The 12,054-nt window shown below is 42.4% G+C and overlaps 1 protein-coding gene across 4 annotated transcripts in view; it reads left to right on the top strand.

The window, feature by feature from the left end:
• CD58 (CD58 molecule) overlaps positions 1–12,054 on the top strand; it is a 38,725-nt gene that overhangs the window by 695 nt on the left and 25,976 nt on the right. The window lies entirely within an intron of this gene.

Raw genomic sequence — 12,054 nt, 5'->3', positions numbered from 1 at the left:
GGATTCGATGATCTTAAAGGTCCTAACCTAGGCGATTCTATGAGCCTTGCCGTTTGTTTCCTCTCCTTCTCAATGACAGAACGAAATAGTCGCCTTCCTTCCCCTCCCGCTCCCCTTCATTTAACACTAGAATTTCTTAGTATCAGCGATCGGTATGTTTAGGATACACCCCAACCCCCGTCCCGTTCGTGGCACGGGTCATAAATAATACTTGGGCCCCGTTTGTCTCAAACTTGTGTAAACGTGAAGAAGGCTGCAGTGGGAAATGGGTGTGATTTTGAAGGTACAGTTGATTTCCTGTCCAAGTGAGGTTTCTCTGCGCTGCGGAGGAAGCCCTCCTCCGCATGCAGGGAGCCTCCTACCCCCAAAGCACGTTTGCCCACGGGTCCTGAAGTGTTAAGGAGTTTAAGAAGCTAGCTTTTATTTAAAAAATATTCTTGTCATCCCTGCCTATGAAAATGCTGTTTATTTTGTATTCTGTGTTACTTCTTGCTCAAGGAAAAATCGTCAGAGTTCTCAACGGTTTTGTTTTGTGGGTTTTGGTTTGTTTGTTTGTTTTTTAAATGGGTGAGGCTTTTTTGTAGAAGTAATTTATTAATAGTCGCTTCTGGTGAAATACTAAACAAAGGCCTTCTTACTCCAAATTCCACCTCTGTGTCCAAGGAGCATAGTCCTCATGCCCATAGCCCTTGCACAGGGCTATTAACATGAGAAGTACAAACAAAACTCACTCATTTTTGAAGTTGAAAACAGATGTACGAACTTTCTCATTGTCATCAGAAGTAGCTGCTATTGCTGGATGATACAAGCAGCACAGCTTGCTCTATGTAGATTTTCTTACCATCCCTCTAGTCTAAGGGGTGTCTCAGTGGCTTTTCTGTTGCTTTTGGGAGCTTCCTGGTTGTGCCTAAAATAGGACCTATTGCATCCCCTTTTTTAAAAACAAAGGACGGTCTCCTCTTGTTTTTCCTGAAGGCTTTAAGGAGCTGGTTCTGCTACTGAGTGTACAGAATAACTGCCTGAGATTTCCTCCCATGCTATTCAAGAACCCTTCAGCTTGTTGTGTTTAATTAAGATTGTTAGATCCTGTTCTGCAGATATGTAAAGTGGACCAGTGGAGAAGCTAGGACTGTGCATACCTGTGTGAGTCAGTCTGCTCATGTTCAGCTTTAGATGCAATTTCTTCACCTTACCTGCAGTGCTTTTGCAGATCGTTCTAAATGACTGTTAGTAATAGATGATTAATTGAGTGTCCTCTTGTGACTTTTTGTGTGTGTGTGAAGGTGCTTTGTTACCTCACCTTACATAAGTTGGCATGCTGCTGCTACTCTGAGCAGGTGCTGCATTCCAGGAATGCGATTTAATAGCACATGCGAATAGCATGTGCTATTATCCAGGAAATGAGATTCCATGTTCTAAACAATGTATAGTTAAAAGGGAGAGATGATGGTAATTGGACAACTGGAGAGGGTAATTGTAGGTGCAAGTATCATAATATCCTCATTTAACAAAAAAATTAACTAGCTCTGTTGTCTTTTCCTCTGTAAAACTTCGATTTTGCAGTGGTTGATTAGGATAGGAGATCAGGAATACAAATACAAACGCTTGTTAGTTGTTCGCTGAACTAAATCAAGATTTCATGCCCTCTTTTTGTTTGTATGCTTGCATTATTGCTATTATGTGTGTTGTTGACGATGTGTAAGTGTTCTTATGGTAATTTTGTCAAGGTAAAATAATCTGTCATCTCCATATGAGAAAATCAAGACTCTGAAAAATCAGACTGATTTGCCCAAGTGCATAAAGTAAATCAGTAGCAGTTTGACTTGGCATACAAGTTTCTAGCCTTGCAAACAGCTGTTGTAAAGACTGGGATGCTGTTGGTAGATCCTCATCCTCTATCAGCCTTCCCCTCCTGAATCCCTGCCTTCCTAGTCTTCCTGCATCTCCACCCAAATTCAAAGCACTGCACCTATCCCAGTCTTATGTCACTGAACATCTGGAGATGCGGGGGCTGGGGGGTGGGGGTGTGTGTGTGTCCGTGTAGAGAAGCATATAGCATAATCCAGCCTGAAGACATGCTTCTTCATCCTCCTGTGGGGACCTGTGGCACACAGAAGCTGAGGTGTAGCTTTGGCATCAGAATCCCAACTCACCACGTAAAGATAACTTGTTTTCACAGTGCGCTGCTGCGTCAGATTTCTGTGTAATAAAACCTCAGACTTGCAAGTACAATTCTTAAAACTGTAAAGGTCACATTGAGGCTATGAAGTAGTTTGATTTTCAACCTACCAAGATCATGTTCCTTCAGTCATTGGAAATTCAAGCCAAAATTGTGTTCAGTTTTGGGATCATGGAGATTGTATGTGGGTGGAAGAAAAAGTTAGTGTAGGATCTGTGGATCAGTTTATTGTAGAAATCCACAGAGAGATCTTTGCACCCTCCCTATATGAGGTGAATAAATTGTTGGCTACCACATCAGCAGGAGGATCTCAGTGCCAGACACATGGTGGGAACATTCTGCGGCACTGCAGATGGCAGCCAAACTTCTAGTGGCTTTAGCAAGAGTCAGGACTTCACCCCGAAAGCAGAGAGGGTATGGGAGGTAAGCCGGATGAGCTAACTAGAGCGCCCAGAAACATTCTGCATCTGTAGTGAGGCTTATCTGAAATCCAGGGAACTCCTTCAGTGTTCTGAACATCAACTCATTTTTAAGCAGTATTACTACCTTCTAGTTCTTGCATATTTTGCTGAGTTCCTTGATGCTTTGTTTCCCTATTCAACTTCTTTTACAAGAATTGAGTTTTATGAACTGAGGGGAGAAAACCTGGTTTACTTAAGAGCAGAAGTTACCATATACAATACGGAGCGTGGGCTGTCAGCATATTGGCTGACAGAAGGGTATTTGTTAGCAATTCTCATGTTTTCTTTCTGACTTCTTCTCAAAGTGACCAACAGAGAAACCAAATTTACCTTAATGTGGCTTTTTATTTATTCCCCATTAGACAGCTTAACAGGTTTGGGATGGTTTTTGTTTTGGTTTTAACATTTCCTTCCTTTTTTTCGCTACACGCAGAAATACATGCTCCTTTCTAAGTTTTTTTTGTTCATCACAAAAATATCAGGATTGCTCAATGTTTTTTCCGGTGTCTTTACGCTCTATGAGAGATGTCATGGGAACTACATTGCAAGGTATTGGGATGAATGGGGAAAAAGCTGGACTCCTAACAAATTCAGGTTGCTTGTAGAATGTGGTTAGTTTGGTAGGTTGCTAATAGAAATGTTAAACACAGTTTAAAATGATATGAGTTGAAAAATCAGGCATCGGCAATATGAAGCTGATACCTGATTATGTTGTCCTGTTACCTTACTTTTGAATCTTCCTGTATAAACAGAGGAAGTTCTGAATTTCTCACAAAGAGGGGAAGAAAAAAAAGAAAAAATCCTCTGCCCCCTGCTTAAGAACTCTTGATAAATCCTTGCCATTGATATTTAACACTACAGGATGAACACAGAGTGAAAACTGTTGCTGCTAGTTTCTTGGATTAATGTGATTAATGGTTTTAGTCCTTAGAAAGCCAGGAACACCTCTGGCTTACATGCACAGACTCCTTTGGTCTTGAGGGTTGACAGTGTGGTTAAAGGTGTTTGCCAAGAAAATAAAGATTTGATTGTGTATATTGATTTGTCTTTTTTTTTTTTTTTTTAATGGGCCTCCTATGAGTTTACAGTTTCATGAGACCATATTGGCCGTGTTGAGGGTGGTGTGGCTATAGGCTGCCTAGATGATATAGGGTTTGGAAGAGGCATGGGTTGTAGTTTGGAGTACATTTGAGCTGGTGTTGGTGAACTGGTCTTGGTGAACAAGAACAGTTCCTCTCTGTGTCATCCATTTGTTCCATTCTTTACAAACAAAACAGCAGAGATGATCTGTCTGGAAATTTAACTCGGTTGAGGGAAAAAAATTATTGAGACAGATTATTTTCTCAGTCCTGTTGATCATACAGCAACATAAAAGCTGTGCTGGTACAGCATGGAAGTGCTATCTGGATGTTGGGAATAAGTGGCCAGAGGATTTAAACTGCTTTTTTTTCTGGAAGTTCAGGGTACGCTTAAATGCAAGTAAGATCTGTCCCTAAGCAAAGCCCAGAGATCAAAAATAATTAGTATCCTACAGGACACAGTGATCCTCTGGATCCTCTGTGACTCTTAAGTTCACCATTGCCAAAATGGGGAACCCTAGTTCTCTCCTTCCCTCTCTCTGTTCACACTGCCATGTGTTGGCCTGGGCAGGCATTCACTGGGTTTAACTCATTGTGTTAATGGCAATGTAATTTGTCAAAAAACCCTATAAAGTTAATGAACGGTGTTCTCAGTCCAGGGAGCATGCCAAAGGAGCAGGACCCTGAGACTGCAAAAAGGAGGGCAGAAGCAGGTGGAGGGGAGGGAGAGTGGGATGGCTGCACACACACCACAAATCAATTGTCTGCGGCAGGGGGCACAAGAGTTTTAGAACAGGAGTTCTCACATTGCAGCCTGCTCCTGTGTGTGACTGGAAGAAGGGCCTTGTTGGTTATGTTCTTGACAGGAGAACTAGCTGAATCTAGGTTGCCTCAAAGTACAGGCAGTAATAGTCTACTATATAAACCCTTCTGAAGCTGGAGTTAAGTGATTAGGTTATCCTAAGTTTGTATATGCAGAGCACATCATGCTATAACTACAGAACATAAAAATATGATTTTATGTGCTCTCTTCCCACCATTGCCCCATATAGTGCCTCTCAAAGCAAAAGATTTGGAAACCGTGGTCCTGCAGTAACCCCTCCTCTGTATGGTGAATTCCCTGGAGTACTGCTCTGTTAGTGGACTTAGACTTCTGCAGAACAGATGAAGTTTCCCTGCTCTAGAACGGCATGTAAGAACGAGTGTTTTAAGGCAGGTCTAAGTCTTTCTTTGCCTCTTAGAGAATGTCTTGCACTTCCATAGTCTTTCTTAGTAAGATGGGTTAAACCAATGATCAGAGTAACTGTGACTGAATATTAACAAAGTCATAATGCTGCTCAGAGGTAATTTCTGGGAACTGAGGCTCGGAACTGAGAAGGGCTACACAAAGCTGAAATTCTTGGGTTGTAAGACTGCATTACTCTCTGAGTGATAGGAATGATGGAGGTGAATTCAAGTTTGTGATGGATGGTAAGAAATTGCATGACAAACTGGATGTGGTTTGCTTAGCAGAAGTGAAAACTCCTTACTTAACCCACGGTGATGATGAGAGCTGTGAGTACGTGAAGTTTGCTAATAATGTTGTGTGTATCTAGGCTGTTACATCAGAAATTTCCCCTTGCCGTTAATGGAGTGCAACATAACCAAGTATGAGAGAGGTGCAAGTGCAGGATGACCAATGTGTTAGCCACTGTACCACAGTACTTAAAAGGCAGAGATGCGACATTAGCTAAAATACCAGTAGCTTTGTGAAGCTTTTTCTCTTTCTGCTACCTTTAGTGTGGCTCTGGTGACACCGTACACATACCTTTTTCCTGGTATATGAACAGGCAGACTTGCTAGAGATGGAATATTTTTGTTAATGTCTGTTTAGTATGAAATGAATAGTCTTACCTAGAACTAACCTAAGGCAATGCTTTGGCAAAAAGAAAACACATAAATAAAGAAGGTGCCACAAAAATAAGAGCTCATCCATTTACATTCTGAAAGGGGAGCATCCTTTCCAACTTGGAAATACTGCACAGTGGATACTGCTAATACGAAGTTTATTTAGAGGCATTTCCTAGAGTTGCTTTTATATCAAAAGTTTTCATGCTTAAGAAAATTTGCCAGAGCTGCATGATCAGTATGCACGTTGAGATGAGCACTGCACTGGGCTCAGAGCTTCCATTTCAGATCTTTGAAGAAACAGACCTCAGCTGCAAAATTTTGCACTAGACAGATTCTGTCCTTAATTCAGAGGCAAAGACACCAGGATTTCAGGTGCATTGCTGTGGACCAGATCCTCTTGGCTCACAGGAGAGTCAGAGGTGGGTAGAGATCTGGAAGTAAGTTGTGAAGCCCAACCTGGTCACTTGCTTGCCCCCTTTCAGCAGGATGGAGTATGAGAATCAGGAGGGCAAAAGCACGAAAAACTCATGGGTTGAGATGAAGACAATAAGTGAAGGGGGGAAAATAAAGCGGGGGGGGGAACCAAGTGATGCGAAAGCAATCACTCCTTCCCACCAGTGAACTTCTTTGAGCAGCAGCTACTTTGGAAAAACACCCTCAGTCTCATTGCTGACCATGACATATGGTAGGGAGTATCTCTTTGATCATTTGGGGTCAACTGTCATAGCTGTGTCCCCTCCTAATGTCTTGCTCATCCCCAGCCTACTTCTAGGATTGGTCAGAGTGAGAAAGAGAGGTCTTGATGCTGTGCAAGCACTGTTCAGTAATAGCTAAAACATGAACACGGTTTTGGTCACAAATTTAAAACACAGCACCATATGGGCTGCTATGAAGAAAATTAACTCCATCCCAAGCAGTCCTAGTACACAAGTGCATGGTAGCAGTGACCACACCAAGTAGTAGGAAGAGCAGGACTGGGCAAGTAATCAGAGGACAAGGGGAGTGGAAGAGACTTGTGCAGGAAGCGGAGTGGAGGGAGCTAGAGAGATCTGCAAGGTTCTGCAAATGGAAGAGAGATGTAAGTGAAAACAGGGCAGAGGAACTGAAAATTCTGGGTATTGCAAAAAAAGAAAAGAAATCTTTGAAACTAAACTTACAAAAATTGTTGGAGATTTGCACCTTCCCCTCAATTCTGATGTCAGTCAGCTGGTGTCTGACTCTGGTGGCACCTTTGTTTCTGTGGAGCTAATGTTTTCCCCATTCCTCAGCTTCTTTCCTGGAAGTATCCAGAATTGCCTAATCTGCATCATAGCCAAGCTTTTCTGTCTCTTGCTTGTGCCTAAGCTCAGTTGGAATCCACCTAGTCCTCCTGTGAGTCACATAGCAAGGCTTTGATAACCCTGCCATAGGCTTCCCTGAGCTGCGCAGTGGAGCGTGCTTGGTCTTCCTCCTCTTCAGGCTGTGCCAGTGTGCACGAGGGAATTATAATGCAGCTTGGTTAGGACATTAGTGAGAAGGCTTTAGGCTCTCCTTCAATTGACTGTGCATTTTACCTCTTTAATGTAGGAAAAAGTCTTGAACATGTGGTTTGACTAGTGAGTTACTGGAGAAAAGAGAGGCAGTATCTCTGTCTGACAGCCTTATTTGGAAGGTCTTACCTCTGTGCTAGGAAGGTTTAGGGCTGTGAACCCAGAGTGGAGAGAGGTAAGCGCCCTCGGTGAAGGGATTGGATTTAAGGTACAGCTCAGTCCTCATCATTTCCTGCTAGCTATTTTAAGAAATCTGAGCCTGGGGCATGGGTGCGGTCGCTGCACTCTGAGCCAGACCGGTGCTGCTGGCCAAAGGGATGGTCTTACTCATGTTGTTGTTTCCTCTCCATTCCATGCACAAGCACTCATGTTCCCACAGCAAGTCACATCTGGGAATTAACAATCCTTCTGTGTTTTTTTTGTTTGGAGTGAGGGGTGTGTGTCAGGTTAACTGTCAGAAAGTTGTACTTGCTGCATGACTAATTGCGGGAACAGGCAGACAAAAACAATGGAGAGGGAGGAATGGGTAGGTCATCCGCATACTTGTGGTGAGCAGCATAGCTTTAAAATGACCGGGTAACCTTTGCCTGTTGTGAGGCCTGTGCTGAGGGATGTAATCGGATGCATGGATTTTGTGGTGGGGAGGGACTCGGCCTTGTTGGTGGGTGCCACCCTTAGGACCTGCCTTTGCTCATGTGTAGAGCTCTGTAGATGCAGGCAGCCCCATATTGTCCAGGAGTAGCAACACATATCATAACAAGTGAAAAACTCTGCTTTTGATGTTACATGTCAGATTTGCAGTCATTCCTACCCGAATCCAATTTGCTCTTGCAACAACCTGGGACACTGCTACAGCTTACTGTCGTCTGCATTCTCTCTTTCCTGGCTATAGCTTTTGCCCGTGCTTTCATACCTCGGGTCTAAGTGCTTTCTTACTAGAGTTTGGGAAGAGGGTCATGTTTGTGGCCTGTGGGGGAATTAGGAGGACTATGGATGAATATTCTGATAGTCCTTCTGGACTGAACTTTTATTTCAGGATTCTTGGCAAGTGATGGTTCTGAGGGTTAGGAGGGAACCTAACTCTCCGCTGCTTACAGTTGCTGGGGGAATTCAAAATAATAATTTAAAAAAAAAGCCTAAAAAAAGGGGTAGTTGGGAACTTACAAAAAATAGAACAAAAATCCACTATTTAAAAAGCCCAATTCCTGAGGCAGACAGTTCCTTGCTATATGCTAATCTGTAAGGACTTTGCCACCCAGTTTCAGCAGGTGTGCATTTTGAATAGGTACTTGAGACCAGGAAAGATTATAATGATAGCATTAAAAATAAAAAGGGAATTAGCTTACAGAAGTTCTCCGGAATAACTATGCCTCACATCAGCTCCAAGAAAAGTAGTGAAGAAAATAAAATCAGGTATACAAATATGGTAATGAAGCATTTATTGCTGATAAATGGAATATTGAATTCCACTTATCCAGTCTGAACAGAACATGTGGATACCTTTAGCCTGCTTAAATCCTTAAAGAGTCCGAATTATTCAGGTGAATACTAAAACTTGAGTATAGCATGCTAGGTTGTATGAGTGACCTGTTACACTGTGAGTGAAGGACTGTGCCTTGTCTTATGTAGGTTGCAATCCAAGCTCTCCATTCAGAGACATGATTCAGTTAGCATGGAGTTCCAGGTTACGTGCATTAGCTGAGTTGTTGTCAAACATGAGAAAATCTGAAATGTTTTCATGTACTGCAGAGCAGGCTAAGATTCATGGCTTGCTGTTTGCTGCAGGCCAAATCCATGCACCCATACTGTTGTTGCGGTTCAGCTGATGTGTGGTAGGCAGAACACTTCACTGTGGCTCTGAATCCTGCATAGGATGAAAAGACTGTGTAGGTAAAGGTATCTGGCTGCTGGAGAAGTGGGAACAGAAGGTGATGTAGATGAGATGAGGCGGTGGATGTGCAGAATAGGATTTGCTTGCACAATGTTAGCTTCTCTTTATCAGTAACACTTTCACTATGTAATTTGTTTGGAAGGGTAGAACACAAAGGCATGCCATAAGAAGGAATTTGGAGTGGATTGAAGGAGATACAGGAGCAGGTAGTCTGACAGTTTCTGTAGAGGCTACTGGAGGCCTTAGCACAGCACTGCTTTGTTGTGTGAACTTTATCTTGGAATAATAGGGTACAATAAGGAGAGAGGGAGAAAGCAGAAGAATATCGTTCTTATTTCTAGTCTTCCAAAAAGAGTGTATAAGAGTGTTTAGCTGTTAGTTCTCTGTCTTTGCTCACAGCAGAGAAGTTAACTGCTGTGGAATGGGAAATCTGTCTCCATATAAAATGAAATAGAGAAGAGGAGGAAGGGTTCCTTAGAAATTTAGAAAGTGTGTGATGACACGTGCATTCATTAGACGCTCAAAGATACGTGGTGGAGACCTTATGCAATGTTTCTGTATGATGTATAATTTCATTGAAAAAAGGAAGCTGACAGTGTTGAGTGGGATGTTTCTTCATGTTTTCACTGGAGTAGTGAAGCAGGGAAGTAAAAGCGTCCAACCCCTGGTTTTAGACAGGAAATGATGGTTATGCTGAAAGGATAACCTTTTCCCTGTCTTGCTCCTTGGAGTCCTGAGTGTCCTTGGGCAGGAACTCTTCCATTCCTTGCTGCCAAGTCTTTGTTTCACCAGATGGCAAGAAGAGAGTACGCTGAAGAGGATGGCACTTCCCCAAGATAAGCAGAAAGTGTGGAGGAAAAATGTGTTTTTAGCTCTGCTTTCTTCCAGTCTCATTTCTGGAAGAATGCAGAAACAATCTTACCCTCATTACTCCAGGCTAGCTCTTATGACTTAAAGAGAGCAAAGATGCGGAGAGTTTATGCATCAACATGCATCAAGACCCAGGCTTAGGAAGTTATTAGTGGTTGGCAGAGCACTAGTGGCAGAAGTTATTAGTGGTTGGCAGAGCGGTAGTGGCTGTCCTTGCTCATGTTCTTACTCCCTAGCAAATGGCTGCTTTCCTCCCAGAGAGGGTTATGTTACCTTCCTCTTGTCAACAGCTACTGTGCTTGGCTTATTCATGCTGACGTTAAGCCACCACAGCTTGGTTGTGTCTGTGATCCAAAGTTACTAAGAGGTAGAATTTCACAGTGAGTAGAGCCAGGAGTTTTTCTCCATGCTAGGAATACTATAGGTCTCTGGTCAGTGAGAGATGACTTCTTGAGGAAAACACACTCCTAAAAATTGTCTTTATGAAGTCTCCAACAAGACTGCAAGCTTCATCAAATCAAAACAGTGTTTTGTCTTGCCCAGCATCCTGCCTTGGACCACAAGGTCTCCAAACACAAATGTTGGAGCTCCTGGGTTCTTCTGTTTTCTGAACATTTTTAATTGAGATGGGTGGAAAGAGATGCTCATACTGCAGCAGTGGGAGCAAGTGAGATGTTTAAATCTGTCTGAACAGGATAGAAGACAAAGATAGGCATGTGGGTTGTGTTGAAAAGATGTGTGAGAGATAGCCGAGCTGTCTTAAGCATGTTTACTTTTCCAGTTTCTGTGCCTGAAAAAGGCCACAGCATAAGTGCAGACAAGAAGTAGAAACTGTAGTGGCATGAGAAAGAGTACTTTCATGGGTAAATTGCAAAGAAATTGGATAGTCCATGAAAAGTAAGGCATGGAGAAGACCACCTGTGTGTGCAGTTCTGTACTCAAGCACAGAAGTGTGTTTCCCATTGCTTGCTTTCAGTCTCCTGTCTGAGACAGTCTTTGTTTCTGTGGTGTGGCACCAGGCAGAAGAGCAGGACACTCAGTATGCTGGTGAGCATTGTTCGTTTCTGATGGGGAACCTAATCTTCTTGATGACTGGCCTGGCTGACCTCCCAACTGCTTTCATATGGAAAGGAGATAGGATGTGAAGCAAGATGGGCTATGGTTTGTTTTCTGGACTCATATACAGTGAAGAAGTGACTTGTTTTGATGTGATAAAGCTGTAGTATCCATGTTGATTTATGAACATTAGTAAGCAAGGGAAGCACAGAATGATATAGGGATTGGTGGGTTCTTGACTTGTTGCCATTTAGGAATCAAAAAAAAAAAAATCAAAATGAAAACAAACCCAAAATCGTAGCTGTCACTTGGTAGCAGTTGGCTTGAGGAATAGGCTTCTGAAATATTTCTCTTTCACCATGCACAGCTACTTTTTAAAGGGACGTTTTCCATGGTGCATATTGGGAATCTTGCCTTAATGTGAGACTGCATGTATATCTTAATCATGCCCTTCCTTCAACTTAGTAGTAAAAAGTTACCAGCTACCGTGGAGCAGAATCAAGTCCTTAATGCATGTGTAACTTGGAACTCAGTATTGGCGTGTTTTTGTCTATGTCCACATACATGTCTGCCATGGCAGTAGTCTTGGGATTTTTCAGAGCCATTCAAAGTTATTCGGAAGTAGGAGATGGTTGCTGAAGACTGAAGCAGGGACACAGAGATGCTATTGGTCTACAGTATCCCTTCCCTACAGCAGAATTTTGTCTCATCTGTTAGATCTGTAGATTTTTTTGCACATGAAGCTGTTTTTAATAAAAACTAGGGAAAATCTCTTATCCGTCTTATTTTCTGTTGTTGTTTGTTTATTTATATTCAAAGTTTAGGCATTTTTAAGCAAAATATTATTGATTCAAAACTGATAGCAGTTAAGGTTTCTGCTCCCATTTCTTGCTTGCAACTCTGCTAGATCTCAAAGGTTGGGATGCTATTTCACATACATTGGCTGTGAAATAAACTTGCTTGAGTGACATTTCCAAGGGAAATCCCTAGTATCCTCATGACTTCAGAGCAGGTGCTTTGAACCACGTAGCAATTTTGTGTCAGAAGTGTGCTTTTTACTAACTCTGTTAATATTCATGCTGGAAGAATTGCAGCTTAT

Source organism: Chroicocephalus ridibundus, chromosome 1 (assembly GCF_963924245.1).
Source record: "Chroicocephalus ridibundus chromosome 1, bChrRid1.1, whole genome shotgun sequence".
Taxonomy (NCBI): Eukaryota; Metazoa; Chordata; class Aves; order Charadriiformes; family Laridae; genus Chroicocephalus; species Chroicocephalus ridibundus.
The sequence above is the reverse complement of the archived record's forward strand: the minus strand, read 5'-3'. Positions and strand labels throughout refer to the sequence as shown.